We start from the raw sequence: 15867 nt of genomic DNA, 5'->3' as shown, positions 1-15867 counted from the left end.
TAAAAAAACAGAAGTGGATAAAGATAGTCAAAGAAAATAAAAGAATAATATTTTCAAAATGCATACACAAATGAACCTTTACAATATACAGGTATTTGTTATTGCATTTTAAATTTTTCCATTTCAAAACTAAGAAGAGATTCTAAAATAAATGCAAGACAATATGAGTACCAAATGCTGGAATGACATAGGCTGAGTTATTTCAGTATCATTTTGATCTCCTTTAATAAAATAGTAAATAAATTTTAAGGAAAAATAGTAATTCAACTTTTCACTTCATGACTTTTTCATGAATACAATATATATATCATATTAATAAATGACATTTATTCTAATTACAGTGTGAAATGATTTCTCATCCAGACCTCAAAGATAAGAATTCAAAGGTAAATTGGACAAAAATAGGCTTATACAGTTTATATAACATTGTGAGTTAAATTGGGATATGGATTTGGAGTTCCAAGGGGTGAAGAGGATAATTCAGAAAGGATAAGGAGAGTCTAATCTTCCATACTGAAGAGGCTGTTAGTCTCCTCGACATCATCCCATCACTGTGCATCACCTACACACCAACACTTGTTCTAAAATGGTTAAGACTCACAGTTGCAATAAACATCAGGAAAAAACAACAGATGAGATTATAAGTCTTATTATTTGCCACCAGGGTCACCACACTGACCCAGTGATAATATGGATCCACTGCCCCTAGAAGCTGTTTCTTTTTTTTTTTTCTTTCATCTAGGTAAGAGGGTGAGAGACAGAACAAGAAAAGAGGCCGAGAGGAGAGACATCCCTTGTACTGCTCTATCTCCCGTGACATGTACCACTGCAGGTGAAGGTCGCGGCTTTAAGCCCAAATCCTCTTGCATGATAATATGTACTCACTCTATTGAATGAGCCAGCATCTGGCTCCAATATTTCAGTATTTCACGTTATTAAGCTTTCTGCTTTCTTTAAGAATAATGAATCTCTGCGAATCTTATGGTAAGTGTATATATGTAAATTCTAGTTAGGGATATGAATGTAACTGCTAGCATCTAAAAGGATTTAGTCATTCTCATGTAAACATCAGGGTGAGATATCTAGCTCTCTAAGATAAACTAAACCATTTTCAGTGCAAAGCCACCACACAATTTGCATATGCTACAGATACCACTATTCTAAAACTTAGTTCTCAGAGAAAGGTCTCTGGTCTGTGGTTCTCCACCCTGGTTGTCAATGGGCTGTCCCCAAGATGATCTGATTGATTTGTAATAGTGCTGAGCATCTGTTTTAGACATCACAGATCATTTTAATATGTACCCAACAATGAGATCCACTGACATAGAGAGCAAATCCAACCAAGAAATGTGAAAAACTATGTTTCTTCTTGTCCCTGAGTAAAAATAAAGTGCCATATTCTCTTTAGTTTTTTTTTCCCCTTTTCTCTTCTTTTCTAATTTAAAGTCATCAACCCTCAAGTTTAAATCTCTGTGTTTGTAGATGCTGTAAGCATGCACATCTGTCCCTATACCTCAATTTGAGCTATTATAGCTGACAAAACTCTTAAGTATTTTTAACCTTGTAATCCTACAGAATAATGAGACTACTGGGTTCTATAAATTGCTTTGTTTTGAAATAGTATTAGACAAAGAGACTACAAGTTAAATCTGACATGGCATGTTCTTTAAAACTGCTTAAATTTTTTGGAACTTGGGGATCATTGTGGATCTGAGCAAATGGTAAATTAATGGCCCCCTTTTTTCTTTCTTTCACTACTTGGTGCACTTTTCCCAGTAATGGCATGTTTATACTACGTGTTCCTTGGTCTCACGTTAAATATTTCTCTTGACCAACAAAACATGACACATAGCTGAAGTCAGCAGAACCTGGCTGGCAATTTCACTCACACCATTTTTCCTCCTTACTACAGTTTATTGGCATGGACTTCTGACTCCATGGTTCGCCACAGAAACTCAAGAATTTACATCAAAGTCATTAGACCTACAGAGTCTAATTGTGTAACAGTGTCCATAGGGCTAATAGGTATTCATCACGATTCAGCAGAAGGAGTTTCCATTTTATAAATAAAAATTTAAAAAAAGATATCAAGCACATTTCTACACTGGCTTCCAATGATCTCTATATGCTAGTATTTATGACTTAGATTGAATTTAATTTCCCTTTTATTATGGTGTCAACCTCATAACTTACTTCCTTGAATAAAATATAAGAAAAGTAATGAGGTATCACTTGAAAGATTAGACTATAAATATTATAATTTTGGTGCCTTTTTCTCTCTTTCACCTTACCACCCCTTTTTCAAATTCTCATTATTCCTCTTGGTGCCTGTTGGATTCAAATTAGCTGCCATTTTGTAATTTGCTAAATAGAGAAGTCCAAGTGGCAAGGAATTGAAGACTGCCTCTGACCAACATCCAGAAAGGAATTAAGATTCTCAACTCAACAGCCTGTGAGAGCTCTAAATATATTCAAGTACAATATGCATGAGCCTGTAAGAGTACTTATCCCTCGACAAACTGGAAATAACTAAAGCAATAACTGAAACCTTGAGTCACACCACAAGAAGATGGTGGGGACAAAGCCCAGGTTCACCTTAAGTACAAGGGATTCTGAGGTTTGCATGTGTCATTTGTTCAGTGTTAACTAATAACAAAATATACTCTGCTAGTAAGCAAGTAAGGAAGTGTTCCTTTGGTCTCAGCTATAAATGGAGGGAGAAAAATGCTCCCTGTGGAATCTGTTCCCAGAATTCAGCTCTCAAAAAGGTGGCATGCTCAAACCATCCTGCCTGCATGCAACCTGGGTGATGAGACTGTTCATTTCATCAATACATCGCCAAAGTATCTACTACATAGCAGGCATATTTAATAAATATTGCATTAAGCTTATCCAAGGAATTCAAGGTTGTTGGAACAGTTATCACAATGCGTAAATGTAATTACATTGACTGATTTTAAAAGAACTAAGTAAAATAACTGTCAAAGTAAAAGGAGTAAGCATGTAACATAGCTATAAGCTCATGCATTCATGCTAAACATATATAATTAGCTTCATGTACTCTGCCTGGAAATCCATTAATTTTCCCTGTGAAAAATCTATCTAAATATCCAATAAATAGCCCCATGATTATCCCATAACATCTGTGCAACCAACATGTGCACACATGCACACAAATATATTCAGTACAGAGAAAATGTATTCCAGCAGGATCATTGAAATGAAGGCTTCTTGAGTTCAAAAAAAGAGCAGGACATACTATATGGCTGAGTAAAATAGCATGTATCCTGGGAGACTCCATAGTTAAAAATCTCTGGACGCTAAAGAATGAGCTCCTGAGTTTTATCCTGGGTATCAAATATGCAAGGGTGATACACTGGCTCTGTTATTTCTCTGCGCTCTCTCTCATAAACATATGTTTTGTTTTTTTAAGAATAGTAAATTAAACAGGCTGTAGCGCAGCGGGTTAAGCGCAGATGGCACAAAGCACAAGGACTGGTGTACGGATCCTGGTTCGAGCCCCTGGCTCCCCACCTGCAAGGGAGTCGCTTCACAAGCAGTGAAATGGGTCTGCAGGTGTTTATCTTTCTCTCCCCCTCTGTCTTCCCCCTCCTCTCTCCATTTCTCTCTGTCCTATCCAACAATGATGACAACAATAGTAAATACAACAACAATGAAAAGCAACAAGGACAACAAAAAGGAATAAAATAAATATTTTTTTAAAAAATAGTAAATTAATGGGCAAGGGCAGATAGCATAATGGTTATACAAACACACTCTCATACCTGAGGCTCCAAAGTTCCAGGTTCAATCCCCTGCACCACCATAAACCAGAGCTGAACAGTGCTCTGGTTAAAAAAAAAAAAAAGGAATAGTAAATTAAAATTGGTAGACAAATATTTTCCCAAAATTTAAAGCTTCTATAAAGATTGTCGCAGCATATTTCTTTGTTTCATTTTTTTATTTGTGATTAAGTGTGTTACATGACTGTAAGATTACAGGATATAATTCCACACTGCACCCACCACCAAAGTTCGGTGTCCCTACCCCCCCCCCCCACCTCTCAAAGATGATCACCATAGTTCTCACAAGTAATAGAAACAGTTTGTTCACTTATGCCCCCCCGGCCAAGGCCAAGTCTATGCGTATCAGATTTATCAGCATTCTTCTTGAAACTCAACACAGTGATTCTAAAATGTATATGGTACATGTAATTGCCAAAATATCCAGTAACCACTAAATAAAAGGGGAAAAGAATGATGGGAACTTAAAGATGGATTGGTGAGAATTAGTTTAAAGTTTCAGTATACATCTAGTTACTGTGATGTCTGAGTAGAAAAACAGAATGATAAAATAAAAGAGAGCAAATGACTATTAATTCTGATAACTGAGAGGGCTGCATTATAAATCACTAAGATGGTTAATTTTATGAAGGATGAGAGAGCAAATAATATACTAGGCAAAGTAATGGCTTTCCAGAGGTCTATGTCCTAAACTTGTAGTCCAAGAATATATGTGACTGTGTATAGGAAAATGAGGTTGTTGGTTTTTTAATTTTTTAATTATCTATTTATTGGATGGAGACAGCCAGAAATTGAGAGGGTGGGAGGATATAGAGAGGGAGAGAGCAAAGAGAGACACCTGCAACACTTCTTTGCCACTTGCAAAGCTTTCTCCCTGCAGGTCAGGACTGGGGGCTCAAACCTGGATCCCTGTGCATTGTAATATGTGCATTCAACCAGGTGCACAGCACCTGGCCCCAGAAAATTATCTTTTCATATGTGATGAAGAATATAGTGTTTTAGATACCTTCCCCGTTGATCCACATAGCTCATATATAACCACACTGGTGTATTTAAAACTTTTCCTAGCTGAGATCATATCATATCATGTAGTGACAAAAGCATAAAAGATGAGAAAAATGTGACATTGCCACCTTTGAAGATGAGAACAGGAATGCTGAAGGTATTTACAAGTTGGAAATGGTGGGGACCAGGTGGGGGGCAGCAGGCTGAATGCACACTTTACCACGAACACAGTCCAGACCTGTGCTCGCCACCTGCAATGGCTAACACTGTTGGGAACATGTGTAAGCCTGATAGAGCTTAGGGAGAACTACCCCCATCTTTGGATGGAGGTCTGAGAAGATAACCTCTTGGTAAGTCTCTCTTAACCAAGGTGAGCATAAGGGGGGAAACTCAGACTTGGTTCTTTCCTTCTTGACTCTCAGGCCCACAGATACCCCAGTACTTCCCTCCATTAACTGCAGGCCACATGGCCGCAGATTCACTCATTCAAAGTCACCTTCTGATCACAGAAGAACACACCTTATCACACACTTCATCACACACCTCAGACCCCAGACAAGAGAAATTCCAAACTATATGGCCTTTTGATATTTATCTTCTTTCTGTCTCACCCTATGGGTTTAACCCCTATGCTTCTCTCAAATACCTTTGGATAATTAAGTTGCTTGTGTCATGGAAAATAACTGTTTTGTATATCATCAATTCCTGTCATACCAGCCCCCTACCTTAGGGGCATGCTGACTGTTAAGAAACCTGTAATTTCTGTCATATTTCAACAATAATTACCTCCATTGCTTTTCTATTTAACTCATGTCAATTTTGCTAATAAATGGACTCTAGGATTCTGGGACTCTTAGGACTCAGATTCTAGATTCACGCTAAGAGTCCCCTGGTGTCTTTTACTTCGTGTCACCCCTGTCGTGAGCGAGAAAGAACCAGCCCGTTACCTTTCCCCTGGAGGACACCCTGCCGGAGAAGGAAGGAGACACCCCAAAATAACACTTTGCAAGAGGGGAGGTAGGTCTGCAGATGTCTCTCTTTCTCTCTCCCTCTCTATCTCACCCACCTCAATTATGCCCTTTCAAACAAAAGAAAAAGAAAAAGAAAAAGGAGGAGGAGGAGGGGAATGGTCACTGGGAGTGGTGGATTCAGCATGTTGGCACTGTGGCCCAGCAATAACCATGAGGCAACTGCAAGAAAAAATTGAAGTTGGAAAGGGCAAGGAAACAAATTATACTTTTTTTTTTGCCTCCAGAGTTATTGCTGGGGTTGGGTGCCTGCACTACGAATCCACTGCTCCTGGAGGCCATTTTTTTTTCCATTTTGTTGCCCTTGCTGTTTATCCTTGTTGTTATTATTAATATTGTTGCTATTGCTGTCGTTGGTGGTGGTTAGGACAGAGAGAAATCGAGAGAGGAGAGGATAACAGAGAGGGGGGAGAGAAAGACAACCTGCAGACCTGCTTCAGCACCTGTGAAGCCACTCCCCTGCAGGTGGGGAGCTGGGGCTTCAAACTTTGTGCCATGTGCGCTTAACCCCTGTGCTACTACCTGACCCCCTGGAAAGAAATTATACTTTAATTCAAGTTATCAAGAAGAAAAACAGCCCTGCTAATAACTTAATCTAAATATAGTGAAAACCATGTTGGACTTCTCATTTACAGAACTGTAAAATGATAAATGTGTGTTCTTTTAATCCACTTAGTTTGTGATACTTATTATAGCAGTAATAGAGCAAGCGCTTTCTATATGGGAAACAATTAAACTGTATAATTCTCTCTCTCCACAAATAAAAATCAAGATAGATTCCAGGAAATTACAGAAGACATTAACATAAAGATAGATGACAAATTTTGTGACCATAAGGATAAATGAAGTATCCCTTTTAGGGATAGATAAAAGTATAAGGAGACTAAGTAAAAGTAAAGGTAACAATTGTGACTGAGGGAATTTCTCTTAGAAACAATCAGCACTGTTTTATTTGTTAAACTAGGCAGTATTTTCTTAAAGTGTTCCTTACACTTTTATTTATATTATGTGTTGTGTGGATTAAATTCATACAATAAAAATTTAAAAAGTAAAAGAGTGGAAAATTATAGTCAATAATAAAGAGTTAATCTCACTTCTGAGAGGCGTAGCAATGAAGTTAACAGGAGACACACAGATATTCCCAAAAACAACAAGGATTAACGGCCACTGGGATTTAGCAAACCTCATCGATCTGCAGCTGAGACATCTTCTAAAGCACTTTAGTTTCAGTCACCAAGTTCCAAAAGCTACTACAATCCCATCCTGACAGATGGCAGAGGGCCTAATCAACAGGTCCCAGAACCTCACTTTCCATAATCCTACACTACTAAAAAAAAAAAAGAAAAAGACAGAGACAGAGACAGACTGGGGTATGGGGCCACCAAAGTATTATATGCCCAGCAGACAGCAATTACAGAAGCCAGAATTCCTTTCTTATGCATCCCAACAGAATTTCAGTCCATATTCCCATAGAGGGGAAAGTTAGGGCAAGGTGACCAAAGAGCAAAAAAAAAAAAGCTTGCCAAACTCAACAACAAGAAAACAAATGACCCCATCCTCAAATGGGGAGAGGACATGGACAGAATATTCACCACAGAAAGAGATCCAAAAGGCTGAGAAACACATGCAAATAATCCAAGTCTTTGATTGTCAGAGAAATGTAAATTAAAACAACAATGAGATACCTCTTCACTCCGCCATACATCAGAAAAGGTAACAGCAGCAAATGCTGCATTGGAACCCTCCTGCAGGGCTGGTAGGAATGTAGATTGGTCCAGCTTCTCAGAGGCTAGAAATGGACCTACCTTATGATCCTGAAATTCCTCTCCTGGGGATATATCCTAAGGAACCCAACACATCCATCCAAAAAGATTTGTGTATACAAATCTATTTTCTTAGCAGCACAATTTGTAATAGCCAAAACCTGGAAGCAACCCAGGTGTCCAACAACAGGTGAGTGGTAGAGCAAGTTGTGGTCTATATACACAATGGGATACAGCTATTAAAAATAGTTATTTCGCCATTTTCAGCCCATCTTGGTTGGAGCTTGAAAAATTCATGTTAAGTGAAAATAAGTCAGAAACAGAAGGATGAATATGGGATGACCTCTCTCTCAGGCAGAAGTTGAAAAACAAGATCAGAAGAGAAATCACAAGTAGAACCTGAACTGGAGTTGGCGTATTGCACCAGTAACAGACTCTGTGATGGGTCAGGGGCAGAGTACAGGTCCAAAAAGGATGACAGAGGACCTAGTGGAGATTGTATTGTTATGTGGAAAACTGAGAAATGTTATGCATTGTACTGACTGCCAAATGTAAAACATTTATCCCCAATTAAGAAATTGAAAATAGTTTTAAAAATAAATAAATAAATTTTAAAACCTCACATTAAATTCTATTTCAGGATTTTTTTTCCCCTCCAGGGTTATCGCTGGGGCTCGTTGCAGACACAAGGAATCCACTGTTCCAGGGGGCGGTTTTGTTTTGCTCCCCCCCATTTTATCGGAGGACACAGAGAAACTCAGGGGGGAGGAGAGACCAAGAGATAGAGATGGTCAGAGAAACACCGACAGCCTGACACCTGCAGACTTGCTTCACTCCTCCTGGAGTGTCCCCCCTGCAGGTGAGGAGCCGGGGGGCTCGAACTCGCAGTCTAGCATGGGTCCTTGTGCTTATTACTAAGTGCGATTAACTGGGCACCCGAAAATTTTTCTTTGTTCCATCAAAACAGGTCCGTCTATCTGAAATATCTTAAAATCGTTACCTTTACTCTCAGCAGCATTGAATGAGGAAACCTACGTTCGTTTTTTTTTTTTCCTTTCCATGAATTCATCCACACAACACACTTGAGGGTTATTTCCCCCCATCTTCAGAACCACGCGGGTTTTGTCCATCAGCCTGCAACACCGCCTGGCTTGGTTTTCTTCTCTTACCACCGCAACCGTCAGCGGGTAACGTGCGTGCGCGTGCGCGCGTGCGCGTGCGCGTTTGGACATAGACTTAACGTACGTAACGTACGAAGAACCCACGTGCGCGTAACGTACGAAGAAGCCACGTGCGCAAAATCAAACCGCTGGACGAAACAAAACCGCACCCGTCGCCTACAACGGCTATGCCCAGGTCGTGTCGGCGGGACGGTTTATGTTCGTGGCATTTTTACATCCTGCGTTCCTTCCTGGACCCTCTCGCCTTCTTTAGATATTTGGTTACATGTCGCATCCTCTCTGGGGAGTTCTCTGACCTGTTACTGCATCACAGTTGATAACGCAGGAAGAATGAGCTTCTTCGGACATTTGTTTCTGTTCCTGTCTTATCGCCACAGCCAAGAGTCAGGCTTGCCAGACAGTAAACACTTTGAGAAATTTTGTTAAATAAAATAGTGACGTGTGCACTTAACCTGGCTCCAAATACAATAGTAAATTTTAATCAGGTCGCTTTCTCTTGTGTAACTCACTTCCGTGCTCTTACATTGCACTTGCAATGAAGATGTTTCACAAACGGCTTTCATTCCGATCTTTATCCTTGTTCCTACTAACTTGCAGTAAGTGCCCAAGTCACAGTAGATAATTTCTTTAGTTCTTTTTAAATTTTATTTTATTTTATAGGACAGAGAAATTGAGGTTGAAGGGAGAAATAGAAAAGGAGCGAGCCAGAGACACCTGCAGTGTCAGTTTCACCACTTGTGAAGCTTCCAGGGAGGCGTCCTTGCACGTGGCCTCAGGGTCTCAGGTGCACTTAAAACAGTCGCTCCACCGCCCGGCCTCCTTTCTTCATTTCTTTATATAAAGCATTGCTTCCATCTCAGCGCTTTTCCATAATACTTCTCTAGCTTCCTAAAAATATCTCTCCAATTCTTCTAGCAAATCTCTGGTCAACTTTCAATTTTAGCATAAATATGTTCCCTTGTACAATTTGCTCCTCAAATACAAGGCAGAGATAAGATCTCATAGCAGTAAATACTTCATATCACAAAAATCAAATTGGGCTATGACCTTCTGACAATTACATCTCTGGTACTGGGCTGTAAGTCTGAAGTGAGCTATTATTTTTTGTTTTGTTTTTTGTTTTGCCCATCACTAATTTGCCTGGTGTCTAGTGCAGTGCTTCAAATGTAAGTGTAGTTAAAAAGGGTCAGTAGACACCTATAACGGGGAGGTAAGAAATAAACTCATGTAGCATGTAAAACATTATTTCTTCAATAAACTGGTTTCTAGGAAAGGAACCCAAATATTCACCTAAAGTACTTATATTTTTAAATTTTTTATTTATTAATTTGGATAGATACAGAGAATTTGTGAGGGAGAGGGGAGATAGAGATACAGGGACACAACTATAGATAGCACTGCTTCATTGTTTGTGATGCTTTCTGCCTATAGGTGGGAGATGGAGCTTGAGCCTGCGCTCTTGCATGCTGTAACCTGTAAGCTCAGCTTGGTGCACCACAACCCAACTCTACTTAAAGATTTAATAAGCCTTAGTGGAAATGACAACAAAATCTTCCTGATAACTATGGAAACTTGCTCATTTTCACTTCTTTCTTTCTCTCTCTCTCTCTCTGTCTCTCTCTCTTTTTTCTACCAGGACTTAATTGGGACTTCATGCTTGCAAGACCACACCAATCCCAGTAGACTCTTTTAACTTTTTTTTTTCCCAGCTAATGGGTGAGAAGCAGGACAAGAGGGAGAAAATGAGAGATACCACAGCACTGTTCCACTGCTAGTGAAGCTTCCCATTTATATGACATTCCCATGTGGCAGTTGGAAGCATTCTAACCTGGGTCCTTGTGCAAGGCAACATGTGAACATATGCACTCTACAGTATGATCTATCTCCTTACTCTCTCTCTAAAGTGATTTGTTGTTGTTGGTTTTCACAAGGGGTTTGACAGTTCTGGGCTGACGCTTTCAGGTAAAAAGACAAGATACATAATATTATGTATGTGCAAACTATTATATTTATTGTTGACTGTAAAACATTAATCTCCAGATAAAGAAGTTAAAAAAAAAAAAAAGATAAGACACAGACACCAGAACAATGAAGCTGCCTTCAGTGCAATGGGAGCAACTCTTGAATCTGGGTTTACCCATGAAAAAAACAAGGGCACTGGCCCCACACAGTGATTCTTAAATAGGTTTGTAACACAGAACTAAGCCAGGGAAATAAAACATCTTTAATGCAAAGGTTAATTAAAGAGTTAACATATAAAGCCAAAAAACTGTTGACTAATCATGGGCCTAAAGGCTAGAATAGTGCAGATGAAGATTTGGGGGTCTACATTCTGTAGATAGTTAGTAGTCCTGTTTTAGTTATATTCCAAAGGGCCCATGACTATACTACTCTTTTTTGTTTGTTTGTTCCCAGGTTCCAGATGCTACCGTGATGCCAACTGGACTTCCCTGGGCAGATGATCCCACCATGTGTCCCAGAGTCCTGCCTCACTAGGGAAAGACAGAGACAGGCTGGGAATATGGATCAACCTGTCAACGCCCATGTTCAGTGGGGAAGCAATTACAGAAGCCAGACCTTCCACCTTCTGTACCCCATAATGTCCCTGGGTCTATACTCCCAGAGGATTAAAGAATAGGATAGCTATCAGGGGAGGGGATGGGATATGGAGTTCTGGTGGTAGGAATTCTGTGGAGTTGTAGTTATTATTATTGTTATTGATGTCGGCATTCTTGGCTAGGACAGAGAGTAATGGAGAGAGGAAGGGAACAGAAAGATAGACACTTGCAGACCTGCTTCACCGCTTGTGAATCAACCCCCCTGCAGGTGGGGAGCCAGGGGCTCGAACCAGGATCCTTACAAAGGTCCTTGCACTTTGCGCCAGGTACGCTTAACCTACTGCACTATCGAACGACTCCTGAGTTGTACCACTTTTTTCCGATGGTTTCTGTCAGTGTTTCCTTTCTATAAATATTTTTTAAAGTTAATTAAAGAAGCATTGTCCCACCTCATATTGAAATAAATTATGAAACATTTAGTAAACATTTAATGTATACCACATATTACACTAAGACTATATAGATTATCATAGCTAATCTCAGTTATCCCATGAGAAATTTATTATTATACGTGTTTTATCAGGATCACCATTTTCACAGTGAGTAAACAAAAGTTTTAAAGAATTATCCCTCAAAATCATCAATCTGAGATTAAGAAGAAATGAAATTCGAACCTAAGGTCATCTGACTTCAAACACCGAACTCTTAACATCAGCAAATCTCTTTCCACAATGATTGATGCAGAGATGGGCAAATAATGCAAGTGGAGTTAAATCCATCTACAAATGATTGATAGAGCTCTCCTTTCCTCCAAGGCAAGGCCTGAATTTTAAAGAACAATTCTAATATTAGTGGGGAGTCGTTCTCACTGCCTAGTAGTAGTAGGTCTCCAGGGAGAAAGGAAGGAGAAAAAAAAAAGAAGCAGAAGAAGAGGAAGAGGCTTTTTGATAATTCTTGAATCCAACACAAAATATATCTTTTTTGTTTAAATGAGTTAAATTGCATTCCCTCCACACACGACAAGAATTGTTCAACCAGAAAAAAATCAACTGAATGTTTCTGAAGGGAATTGGGACACAAACTGATCTGAATAGTGGGGCATCCCCTTCCATAGCCACGCCCCTGGAACTCAGGAATATAATGGAAGGGAATCAAGAAAATGATAATAGGTAGCAGAAAGGAGTGCGGGTGAACGTATTAATTTAAAAAAAAAAGCTTGGGGACCAGGTGGTGGCGCACCTGGTTGAGTGCACACAGTTTACTGCACAAGGTCTTAGATTCAAGCCCCTGGTCCTCATCTGCAGGGGAAAAGCTTCCTGAGTAGTGAAACAAAGCTGCAGGTCCCTCTCTCTCTCTCTCTCTCTGTCTCTTTCTTCTCTCTTGCTCTCCCTCTATACCCCTCTTTCCCCCTCTTAATTTCTGGCTGTCTCTAGCTAATAAATAGATATATTAATTTTTTTAAAGATTTATGAGGTGTAAGTAGTATCCGTGGGTAAGGGGAGTTAATAGGCAGTAGACTGAGAGCAAATCTGCGGACACTGCCATACTGTATAATGTGAAATTATTGGTGATAATTAGGTTGTAGGTATAATCATGCCAGTTAGGAACCTGAATGGAATAAAGGTAAGGAATTCAAGGATCACAGGGACCAGGATGTAGAATGATAAGGCTGAAAAAAGATTTAAGCATGTAGTTATGAATGATGGGTCAATTATTAGAAATACTAGGGGCCAGGTGGTGGCGCACCCAGTGCTATGTGGACCCAGGTTTGGGTTCGAGCCCTCACATCCTACTGCAGTGGGGATGCTTCAAAAGTGGTGAAGTAGGTCTTTTTTAAATTTTTTAAATTTATTTCCCTTTTGTTGCCCTTGTTGTTTTTCTTTTTGTTTTAGTTATTATTGTTGTTGTTATTGATGTCATTGTTGTTGGATATGACAGAGAGAAACAGAGAGAGGAGGGGAAGACAGAGAGGGGGAGAGAAAGATAGACACCTGCAGACCTGCTTCACCGCCTGTGAAGCGACTCCCCTGCAGGTGGGGAACTTGGGGCTCAAACCCGGATCCTTACTAAGGTCCTTGAGCTTTGCGCCAGGAGCGCTTAACCTACTGCACTACCGTCTGACTCCTGTGAAGTAGGTCTTTAGATCTCTCTCAGTCTGTCTGACTCTCTCCATTCCTCCCCTTCTTCTTCCCACTCTCTAAATTTTTATTTATTGCATAGACAGCCAGAAATTCAGATGAATGTGGAGATAGAGGGTGAAAAGATAGAGATAGAAAAGATGAATGTGGAGATAGACGGTGAAAAGATAGAGATAGAGCAGCCCTGCTTCACCACTTGTTAAGCTTTCCCCCTGCAGGTGAGGACCAGGGGCTTGAACCCTCGTCCTTGTGCATTGCAATATATGCTCAACGAGGTGTGCCACCACCTTTCTATCTCCCCATGCCCTCTCAATTCCTGTGTCCTATGGAATAAAAAGTAGAGAGAGAAAAAAAAAAGCCACCTGGAGTGGTAGATTCATAGTGCAGACACCAACCCCCAGCAATAATCCTGGAGGGAAAAAGAAAGGAAGGAAGGAAAGGAAAGGAAAGGAAAGGAAAGGAAAGGAAAGGAAAGGAAAGGAAAGGAAAGGAAAGGAAAGGAAAGGAAAGGAAAGGAAAGGAAAGGAAAGGAAAGGAAAGGAAAGGAAGATAGATTAAAGATTAGAGCACTGAAGAAGACGTTAATAAGGAGAGATACACTCTGTTGAAGATAATAGGAATCATAGTTGGGAGGAGTCAAAGTAATTTAAAATTGGTAGTTGAAAAGAAAAACGGGGGGGATGTTTAGAGTGTATGTTTTGATGTTTTTTTAAATATTTATTTATTCCCTTTAGTTGCCCTTGTTGTTTTACTGTTGTTATTGCTGTCGTTGTTGTTGGATAGGACAGAGAGAAATGGAGAGAGGAGGGGAAGACAGAGAAGGGGAGAGAAAGATAGACACCTGCAGACCTGCTTCACCACTTGTGAAGAGACTCCCCTGCAGGTAGGGAGCCGGGGCTCGAACCGGGATCCTTCAGCCGGTCCTTGCACTTTGTACCACCTGCACTTAACCCATTGCACTACCGCCCGACTCCCTTTTTAAGATTTTTTTCTTAATATTTAGAGTGTATGTTTTAAAGAACCAGATAAATATCTCACCAGCTATGCACGAATCAGGTTCAATTCCTGGCACCACATGGGAAATACCACGGCAATGAACAAAGGTTCATGCTTTGGTGACCATCCATCTCTTTGTTTCTCTCTGAATGAACAAGTAATTCAGAGTGTAAGAAATCATATAGGCACTAAACCACACACACACACAACATCAGATATATGATAACAAATTCCACATAAATTGGAATTCATTGCATGAAAAAGTCAAAGTCACATTAACAGAAGAGAGAGAATTATCCAAAATTTTACAGATAAACTTGGAGGCCCATAGGATTGGAGTGAGAGGATAAAGAAAGGGAGTAAATAGGACACATTGGACCAAAGGAGGGATATGTTCCTGGTGTGGGGACTAGAATCTATAAATAGTCCACATTTTTCAAGAGACCTTGCTGGTTTTTCTATTGTTGTTTGGTTTTGGTTTTTTGCCTCCAGGGTTATTGCTGGGACTCTGGTGCCTGCATTACAAATCACTGCTCCTAGAGGCCATTGTTCCCATTTTCTTGTCCTTGTTGTTTTGTTGCCATTGCTGTTGCTGTTGTTTGACAGGACAGAGAGAAATCCAGAGAGGAGGGGAATACAGAGGGGGAGAGAAAGACACCTGCAGACCTGCTTTGTGGTTGTGAAGCAGTCCACCCCCTGTATGTGGGGAACTGGGGTTCAAAACAGGATCTTTGGGAGTCGGGCTGTAGTACAGCGGGCTAAGCGCAGGTGGCGCAAAGCACAAAGACCAGCATAAGGATCCCGGTTCGAACCCCGGCTCCCCACCTGCAGGGAAGTCGCTTCACAGGCGGTGAAGCAGGTCTGCAGGTGTCTATCTTTCTCTCCTCCTCTCTGTCTTCCCCTCCCTCTCCCCATTTCTCTCTGTCCTATCCAACAACGACAACAACAATAATAACTACAACAATAAAACAACAAGGGCAACAAAAGGGAATAAATAAATAAAATAAATATAAAAAAAATAAAAAAACAGGATCTTTACACAGGTCCTTGTGCTTCGTGCCATGTACACTTAACCCAATGCAATAGCAACTGCCCCCCCCCACCTTGATTTTTTTTTTTTTGCCTCCAGGGTTATCACTGGGGCTGACTACCTTGATTTTTTTAATTTTTATTTTTTTAAATGTTTTCCCTTTTGTTGTTTATCATCATTGTTGTTATTGATGTTGGATAGCACAGAGAAAAATGGAAGAGAGGAGGGGAAGACAATGAGGGGGAGAGAAAGAGAGACACCTGCAGACCTGCTTCACTGCCTGTGAAAGGAACCCCCTGAAGGTGGGCTGGAACTGGGATCCTTACAATGGTCCTTGGGTCCTTGTGCTTTGCTCCATGTGTGCT

At 40.3% G+C, this 15867-nt stretch overlaps 1 protein-coding gene across 1 annotated transcript in view; it reads right to left on the bottom strand.

The window, feature by feature from the left end:
- The window catches only part of MARCHF1 (membrane associated ring-CH-type finger 1), an 853606-nt gene that overhangs the window by 721853 nt on the left and 115886 nt on the right, over positions 1 to 15867 (bottom strand). The window contains exon 3 of the mRNA XM_060178875.1: positions 3786 to 3848. The gene's annotated coding sequence lies outside the window, so the exon portion shown is untranslated. The remainder of the gene's footprint in view (positions 1 to 3785; positions 3849 to 15867) is intronic.

This window comes from Erinaceus europaeus, chromosome 19 (genome assembly GCF_950295315.1).
Source record: "Erinaceus europaeus chromosome 19, mEriEur2.1, whole genome shotgun sequence".
Classification (NCBI taxonomy): domain Eukaryota; kingdom Metazoa; phylum Chordata; class Mammalia; order Eulipotyphla; family Erinaceidae; genus Erinaceus; species Erinaceus europaeus.
Note: the sequence above shows the minus strand (reverse complement) of the source record. Positions and strands in the feature narration are given on the sequence as shown.